Source organism: Danaus plexippus, chromosome 26 (assembly GCF_018135715.1).
Source record: "Danaus plexippus chromosome 26, MEX_DaPlex, whole genome shotgun sequence".
Taxonomy (NCBI): Eukaryota; Metazoa; Arthropoda; class Insecta; order Lepidoptera; family Nymphalidae; genus Danaus; species Danaus plexippus.
The window spans coordinates 5,049,994-5,060,009 of record NC_083554.1 but is presented as its reverse complement, the minus strand read 5'-3'; the positions used below and the strand labels follow the sequence as shown (position 1 = coordinate 5,060,009).

At 30.0% G+C, this 10,016-nt stretch overlaps 1 non-coding gene across 1 annotated transcript; it reads right to left on the bottom strand.

Moving 5' to 3' along the window:
• Positions 1-999: 999 nt before the first annotated feature.
• Positions 1,000-1,071, bottom strand: Trnaw-cca (transfer RNA tryptophan (anticodon CCA)). The gene has a single exon. It is a non-coding gene; the product is annotated as a tRNA-Trp (tRNA).
• Between the last annotated feature and the right edge of the window lie 8,945 nt (positions 1,072-10,016).

The following is a 10,016-nucleotide window of genomic DNA, read 5'->3' as shown; positions in this document are numbered from 1 at the left end:
TGAGATGTTAGGAGTGATTAGGTCTTTTGTAATTAAAACTAATCAATAGAAATAGAAATAACGTTATTAAAATACAATGGAAATTTATTTAAATATCTTCTTTGTATTAAAGATAAAATAACTACGATTAAAATTTAAGAAAATCATTACAATTCTATTGCATTGTATAATTTTTAATATGTCAAAGATTTTATTAAGAGGTAATAAGTCGTCTTAGTAGGTTCAATGAAAGCTTGATCAAATAGATGTTCTTGGCTAAAGTGTTTTTCATAATCATATTAAATTATAAAAAGGTTCAATAATTTTTTTTTTTTTTATAAAGCGATTAAAATTAAAAATATCACTATATAACAAATTTAGTTATGAAAATTCTTATCAGAGACAAATAATTCATGTGGTTTAAATTAAAGATTAAGTGTGTATCGCTTCGGAAAAGCTATTATATATAATGACTTCGGTTATCATGAAATAAAATGAATGTACGTATATAAAATAAAACGGTTTTCATTGTTTAAAAACAAACAAACAAACTGAACACGTATTTTTATAATATATATAAAAAATTTGCATACTTTTTTTTTATCCGAGTGGAAAACCGCTGCTAAACCAAACACATCAATAACTGAACATCGATACGTCATCGTCAGCTTCTAAGAAATAAAAGTAAACAGATCTATCATCATATAGAATTTATATTATAACAGTGAGCAAGTGAGAGCGAATTAAAAAATGGCTGTTTAAGTGAAAAATTCTCATTCAAATGATATAAAAGCTATCCAAATACAATTATGTTTCAAAGGAGAGGCATAAAGAAGTGACCCATATTCACAATTAGTTTTGAATTGTCCTTAGTCTATATATTGGTACTGTAACGTCTCTTAATGCAATAAGAAAACAAGTTTGACCTAACATAGACATCTCCTGGCTTGGAAATTATGCAAAAATGTATTACCACTTAAATATGTATAATTTTTGACCTTTTGAATAAAAAGAATATATTGACCCCGACGTGATTTGAACACGCAACCTTCTGATCTGGAGTCAGACGCGCTACCGTTGCGCCACGGAGTCCTTGCAGTCGTTGAGGATAACCTCACTATTAGTGACACATTAAATAAAACTACTAGTTTAAAATTGAGAACATACTAAACAAGTAAGAGGAAACTTTAAAATGAAAAGCGCGATTGTATTCATCAAAGAAATTTGTTGCTTAAACACAAAAACTAACCAAATTTCATTCCTAACTCAGCTCTTTTAATCTTTATACGACTCTTTTCTTAGCTAGAACTTTGTTTATCTTTAACATATTTCATAAACCGTACATTTCATGTAAAAACAATAACAAAATACGAACCCAATAACCAAAACATTCACAGTAAATTATGAAAATTGACCGTTTTATTAAAACACCCCTCATGAATACGTTCGGTGAATCCGCTGGATGAAATTAATTCAAGGCGAACAAATTGAATAGAAACGAAAAATATTACATTCGTACGAATTATATAAAATTTTCATTCCCATTTTGTGAAGAGGGAAAATCGAATTAACTTTGATTTGCTTCAGATATTCCATGCACTTCGCGTTATAACGTCTGTACGTATATATTGTTTATATTTATAACCGGCTTATCAGTTTTCGTCATGTCGCCGACGGAGCTTCATGAATTTAGTGACTAAAATATTTCACAGGCACCGCTGCAAGCCACGCAAGTGACGAGAAATAATTCCGGTGGAGATAACTCTAAAATTACATCAGAACGATTTTTATCCACCAAAACTATGGGGAGGGTTTTCCCATATTATATAATGGTAACGCACAGATTCATCTAAAATTACATTGACATTAAGAAATGCTAGGCTAAAAATTGAATATAATTTTAATTCAATTATCGCTGGTGGAAGAGAACAGTGATTAGGATTATCCTAAAGCTAAGAATTAATTTGTTTTGATGATGACAGATAAATGTACAGAATGATTAACTCACAAACCCGAGTTAGGACACGATAGTTAAAGTTTTAATGAAACCTGAACTACAATTCGTATGTTCGAATCCTGTTCACTTCGATGAATTTTTTATTTAATATTTTCTATTTTAATTTTAAAGCAATTAGTTTATTCTCGTTTAGATAATTAAGATGATGTCTCTGTTAGCACACTTGATAACTAAGAGTATATGCATTTTAGAAATGTTTGGAATGGAAGTATTGTATTTGTTAATAATACTACATATGTATAAAGCATTTTTTTTTGATGACGCAGGGAAACTCTTTTTACGAGCCGTCTAACCGACCTTGGTGGCGCCGGAGAGGATGTGTGAGACTCGACCTGGGCAGGTCCCTACTCACTAAAACCACTGCGAAAGCCATCGGCCGCTATGTTGGTGCACCCCGGATCTGTCAGCGACAGGGCACAGCAGCGACTGTCCGGTCCTGACAAAGATCGGACTTACTCCCTCGGAGATGTATAAAGCATCCTTTGTTAAGCAATCTTAATACAAACATCATATAAATCTTTCTGATCCTTTACGAATGTTTAAATTAAGAAATTGTTACATAAATTTAGAGTATATTTTTGAACAGAAATGTTAAGGCATCAATATAAGAACATTAACAAAGACCTATTCTGTTTTAGTGTAAAACTCGAAAGAATCAAAATAAATAATTTTCGTTCATGAGCACAAAGCGCTCGCTTGGCTTATTAAGTTTAATTTTTAATATTCGCGCTCAACCCGCGTAAAATTGCAATCTACAGCCCAAAATAAAGAAAAACTTCACTCGTATATGACTTAAAATGGCCGGTTTTGGTTGTTAAAATTATGCAACTGTTTTAATTATGATATAACGTTATTAAATCGTTTGTATTAAAATAGATTGAAACATTTTTCAGATATATCTTTATTTATTTTATAATAAAAAGAAAAATACAAAAGTATAAATTTCAATCCGCTGAAAGCAAACCGATTTAAAACAATAATAACTTAGATTGAGAAGTGCTCTTGAAATCACAAATCAAATGCTGTAAGTGAGATTAATACTTCTAAATACAGTCGCATGTTCAAGTGCTATATATTTTCATTGTAGAGACGGAGGCTGCGTCCGACTGAAATTGCTCGGTTCGAGTGCCCGCTGACAGTTGGCTTTATAGCAAAAATGTTCAAGTGTGTCTACTCACAAAAAATATATACCAGACGGAGTTTAACTGAGATAAATCTTCGGAATTTTTAATAGATTTATATGTATATATCATGTCTATATATTTGCATATCATGCACGTTTGATATGACATCCGCAATAAGACGCAAATGCAAAAACATATCAATAACAGTTAAATAGTTCAATTTAATTAATTTTACAAAATTTTCAAATTTATCTAATACGTATATTTTGAATTATTTTACTTTTGATGTTAAACTTAAACAATGTGAAATCATCAAAACGTCGTTTATCACTGAGCGTTCACTCGATGACATTTGAAAGAAACATTCGAAGATAGAAAAAAGACCATTAAAATAACGAATCTTACCGGCGGGGGAAAGGGAAACGGGTTTTTTCCTATAACAGCTTTGACCCGGTTCCGCTTGTTCATATATTATAATAGTTAAAATCAAACAAAAAGTTACATTAACATACATATTTTACATCAAATTATTTTATTTTTATTACATTTACAACATTGTTAATATATATATTGTATCAAAGTAAAAAAAGTTTAACGAGAATGCAAGTGTCTTATTTTACAGTAAAACTAGAAAGTGCTATCGAAAACTACGTTCGAAATGAGATATATACAAAATAGTAACATTGTAATATACATTAACAAATAAGTGAATATAATTTATAATGAAAAATCTATGTAAAAATAAATTAAAAGCACATTTTCTTTCTAATTACACCCAGCTTCCCTCGAGTGGTGACTGCGTAATAAAAAAAAGTCATCTGCGATTTTTCATCTCGAGCAGACCGCCTACGTTAGGTATTTTTGAGAGACAGTAATCGAATAGTCTTGATACTTTTATATATAAAATACGTACGTATTAAAATATTTCTATAAATCTTATATGAAACTGTTTCAACATGAAAAGATACTCCGAACAATCGTCCAGAATACAATAAGTTAAACCTCAAGATTGACACATCCAACGCTATTGGGATGAAGTCACTCTGCCTAAATTATTCTCGCTTCTATTTCGTAAAATATAGCTTAGTAAGGAAACGTAAATCAAAGGACGTATGAAAATATACAGAGCGTCTTTACGTTTAATACACACGAGTATATATTCAATTTATAAACGAACTGTTACAACATATTTTTTGTTGCCCCATCAGTTTTGGTTATCCAGAAACTTAACAGACTACTTATGTATATTAACTATACTGTAATATTATCGCAGAAATTCGATCTTTAATAGAATAAAAATACAACTTACACAGACGAATAAATTTCATAGTAATGAATTTCTTTGGATAATTAAATCTCATCTCGTCTCATGTAATTCATTTCACCGTAAAATAAATGAGTACATTATTTCCTTTATAATGTCTTGTAAACCAGAGTTTATTGTCACTTTTCTTGTTGTTTATTCACTTAAAAATCCATTACACACAAAAAGGGCACTTAAAATAAATATGAAGGCGAACGTCTTTTCGGCGGAGCGTTAACTTTGCCACGTTAACTTTAACCTTGTGTTGTCTAAATAAGGTTTATTTTACTTAAATGTTCATGTGTTTTAAAATGGCCGCACGTCAGAATCAATTCTTTTGTCCATTTCTCAATAAAGCCAAACACATGCAACTTTCAAACTTTGACAGGTTACAAATGTGACAGTGCGTCGGAATAATATATACACCTTCGAGATATATAAAAAACTCTATATATTTTTTTTTAAATACGAAAGCAATTCTATGTTGAATAGTAATGCACGTCTGTTGCATTAAAAGTTTTTAACCCCTAAAGGTCGCTTTCCGTTGGAACTTTTTCATACGGATTTATACAAGTCTGTATTTCAAAATACACGCTTCATTTTATTTCATATTTCATACGAATGATAGTAAAAATGTCGGGCTAAATTTCTGGACCATAATTACTCCCTCAGACAATTTATCAAGTCGTTTCGAGGGTCTGACCCTAAGATTTGTTCTGTAAGGGCGTGACCCTTACAAGGACAGGTTTATGGTTCATGCCATAATATTGTTGAGTCGCTGATTTTTCAAAAGCTTCCATTAAAGAAAAATGTGCTGATAATTTTATATTATACTAAGTCATGACATATAAATCGATTGCTCTTAGTTAATTCTGTTATAATATAAAAGTAAATTGAATGGGTATATATATTTTTCTTGTATTCAAGTAAGTAAATCAAAGATGAATCCCAAAAAAATTATCTATCATTTATTTATTACTTTATTATTTGATTTAATTGCTGGGATTTTATATATGATATCTATCAATTAAATAGGAACATATATTGAAAGCATGAATGAAAAGGCAACATTTATACAACTTTAATACCGCCTCATTCAAAGTGTTCTTAAGTTCATTGCAAATAAACTTCAAAGAGCTCCAACTAAATACAAACATGTATTAAATATAAAGTTCCATTCTATTGAACGAGGCCGTTATATTCTGATAGTGTATGCTACATGCAATCGAACGTAACTTGTAAGGCGACTCCAGAACTACAGTCTGATGGCTGGACCTTCGTCGACACTTTTGTGAGTTATAAAAAGATATTACCCCATAACCAGGGATGTTTCACAGTAAGCTGACACGAGTTCGATTCGACTTTTCTCGATGGTTCTAGAATAAATCTGGGAGTAAGTAAGCGACATTTAATTTTAGCTTGACTGTTTTAAATATGCTACAGATTTTTATTTTTATATGTGTTTGTAACGTATTTTTCTTTGAGTTTCGCTACATACAAGCTTTCTTTGCTTCCACGCTTGTTTAGTTGAGTTTTAATGTCATAATAAGAACATTATTTTAATAAAGACATACAATATATTATTTTGTATTTATTCTACGTATTCAGCTAAATTAAATTAACCCCTCAACATAACCTTTAACACATAAAGTAGCGTAATAGTCAAGTTTACCTGCGTTTTATTTTATGAAGTCAATAAAGTGTCCAGTTACTGTCCCCAAGTTTTTAGACGGAGTTGAATCTGAGTGAAATATGTATGAATCACTATTGAACTTTAAGTGGTTCCTTTGAGATATAGTCCGCATTTATCACACTTCCATTACAAAGACGAAAGAAAGTATCTGGTTTTACAACTTCTTCGAGTAGGAATTCCTGAACGGAGTTTATTGTTTTAAATTTGAAATTTAGAATTATATCATGAAGGTTTCATGTAAATACAGTTACAAGGCCGATTTGGCCGATGTGAAATCTAATAGTGTCAACTTATCGCTCTCGTGTATATTTACATTAAATATAAAATATTTAGAAATAGTGAATAAGACGCCATTAATAGCGAGGCGCGAACTTACGCACTTTGACAGAAAATAAACTGGCAATCAGACAGGAGTGAAGAGGGATTCCTCATAAATCCGGAGTCAACTCCCAACCTTATTCAATCTCCGGGGAGTGGAGACTTAAATGTACTGGAGGTGACTTCCGTATTATAACATTTATATGTGGTTTTCATTTGTATTTTTCTTTCGAGAATACAATACGCATCCGCATGGGCTTCAGAAATACGTTCAGAAATTAGATTTTCCACAAGTACATAACAATATTACTACATTTTAAACTCATGTTAATATTTTGTTATAGGAACGTATGTTTTTATTACACTTCAGTTACAATAAAAAGTAATAATTACGTATAAATTAATATTTTCATTTGAATTTAATTAAAACAGTCGTAGCATTTTTTGTATTTCTATTTCGCTGATTCTCTGCGGGGTCGTGTTTCACAAGGCCGATATAAAACTCTACTTTACAAAGGCTGACCACACGCGCCTTATAAGGTTTTGGCAAGATATTGCAGTTTAATACTGTGTACATATAGTACGTGAATGACTGTGTGCGTCGTACGTGTACGTGTAAGAGCTTACGGTCTTGTCACATAGTAAACTCATTAATGGATTTAACTTGTAGTATTATAAATATAATAAAACGTTACATAATTTGTACTGGATCTTCCATTTACAAAATATATTAAAAATTACCCGAGATTAAAGCTGAATTTCAAATCTATCCGGATATGTAATTTTAGTGTAGATAAAATAAAAGTGGAATATGCAGAAGAGGGATAAAATTTCTATATTGTTATATTGTTAGAATACAAAATAATAATGAAGAGGGATTGTGTTACAATATGCAAAAATCATGGATGCATTTTTATCATTTTATTTTATTTTTTACACTAGTTTTATTTTCTATTTAGAACCTGTTGAAAAACAAACAATTATTTTGATAATTTTCAAGAGTCGTTTATTCGTTTATAACGAGAATCTTCACAGGCTAGGATATGTGGTTTACCAGTAATCACGGTTACTGCAAAATAGTTGAAACATTGGATTAAATTTAAAAAAAAAAAAAACGGTAAATAAAATCTGAAAACCGTATTTCCATGTAAAAGCGTACCCATGAAAATCATAGATATTTTAAGCAGTTACTGTTCTCAACTATTTTATTTCATTATAAAAAAAAAGTCAAAACAACAATAGAAGTGCTTTTTAAAGTCGCGAACAAGTCCGTTTCGTATAAGTATATTAACAAAATACTTTGTCAACTAAAAACACAGTGTGACCGAATGATCTAGGGAAACCTAATCAATACGAGAGTGTCATAAAGAGGAGCCAAGTTTAGTTTAGTAGTTTTATGTACGTTGGAACAATAGTTACGACAGTTTGGTAAACGACCGCGTCGTTTAAATTTTATTTACTCCGAGCTCAGTCGCCATAAAAGATATTTTATTCCAACATGCTATATCAAAATCACGTGACTAAGGATTAAGCAAATCTGTCTTATTAATATATATTTAGAATAAATGTTAAGTTATTTAGATTCCCTCGTATTATTTTTATAGAAGGACATTAACACGGCGAGTAATTTGAAATCAGTGATGATTTTTCACTCCCTAAATCTTAATATTAATAGTGACTTTTCACTCCTTGTTACTCTGGCATGTTATTAAAATTATATATACAATCAAACAAACATACATACACATTAGTTTTTTATTACATTATTTGTATATATAATAGTTTAGACTGTTACAGTAGCTTTTTTCCCAGTCCGTACTAAATAAAGAAAACTAAATTCAAAATGATGTCAGACAATTCATACATTCTCTTCATAACCAATCTTTGACTTAACAAACTCAAATATCTTTGAATATTATTTTACATCACATCGTTTTAACATAGAAAATAGTCCGACATAATAAAAATACACAAACACATCTACAAATTTTATCTAATAACATAAGACTGTAGACATCAAATCTTATATATTTTATTTATGTCATTAAATAAGCACCTTAAGGGCGGCCACACGCATGACGTCTATAAAACGACACTAAACTTACACTCGCCACTCGTAAAAACGGGCGGGTCCGGTTCAAGGCTTTTATAATGTGGATATAAAAATATGATGCCAATATCATCTATATCCTATATCCACTGACATTTAGGTCAGTGAATTGCCTAATTCGATAGCGAAAATGGTAAAAAAATAATTTTTAATATTTAAGTAAACCAAAAAAACTTTTTTGAATTGAAAATCGAAGTGCATAGTAAATCCTGCATCGTCCAATGCGTTCATGTTTGATCTGATCTCAAACTGACAGTGAACTCAGTTAACATCATGTACAGAAACTCGTTCGTGTAAAAGCATACGAAAAACTAAATAAAAATTTGATCGAATCATTCCAAATCTACTGAACTACATTACAGAGCCATGGTTTTAGCATAACAGAAAATAAAAAAGAAACTTAACCAAGTTACAACTGTTTAATATTATTGAATAGAATTTATAAAAACTATTTAATATTAACAACTTATTACGCATTAATATGCCAAAGATTAAGTTAGAAATAAAATTCAAAGAATGCAGTCTTTTGTTCCAACAAAGACGGCGCTTTGCGCCAGCCAATATTGACCGTTGTTTGAGAGCTCTTGCAAATTCTTGAGATATATGACAATAATGGGGCATTACTTCAAAAACTACTTTTATCACCAGCGCTTTTGAAATACGTATTAAATTGATATACTATGAACGCCCTTATGTACTGAAAAATTTTTTTGCTTCCAACGGCTTCCTAGAAAACAATGTTAAGATTTGAACTTCCAAATTAATCTTACTTATTTTCATACTGTTAAGTAGACAATCCTAACAGTTTTGCTAGCAAACCCGTCTATTATGGTACCAGTAATAGGACATTAAAGATAATCCCTAATGTTTTGACAAGTCCATATTTTTATTATCTGATATAAAACTCATAGTGTTTTAATACTTTAATAATTGTTCAATATTTTTTTTTTTACTTTTCACAAACCTTAGATAAAGAAAAAAAAGAGACACAAAACTTGTATCATGATCATTATTATCGAAAATGTGTTATGCAAGAATAAACACATAATATATATAATAAATTGATTTTATTAAAGTAAAAATAGTCTACTTATTTAACAGTTAAACTATATTATAATGAAGTTTCTTGAAAATCTAAATTTAATTATTTTTGGTCTATAAATGTACATTTAATAGTAACTTACAATACTTTCACATTAAGTTTCTCATTTATACATAATATAATGAGAGTAGTCTGTCATTATAATCCTTATAGGCGTTATCATTTAAATTTTATTAAATTTGAGCTTCTATCATTGAAATTTTCCTATATATGAGGTTGTATTATTGAAATTTTTCTGTATGTAAATATATAATCTTGTCTATTTTACAATTATATTAAATCAATTTGGTTTGCTGCGAATCACCTATATTTTCTATGATAAAACATGGTCTAAGCAACCTTGCTTTTCTTATTTCTCAATCCTAAGCCA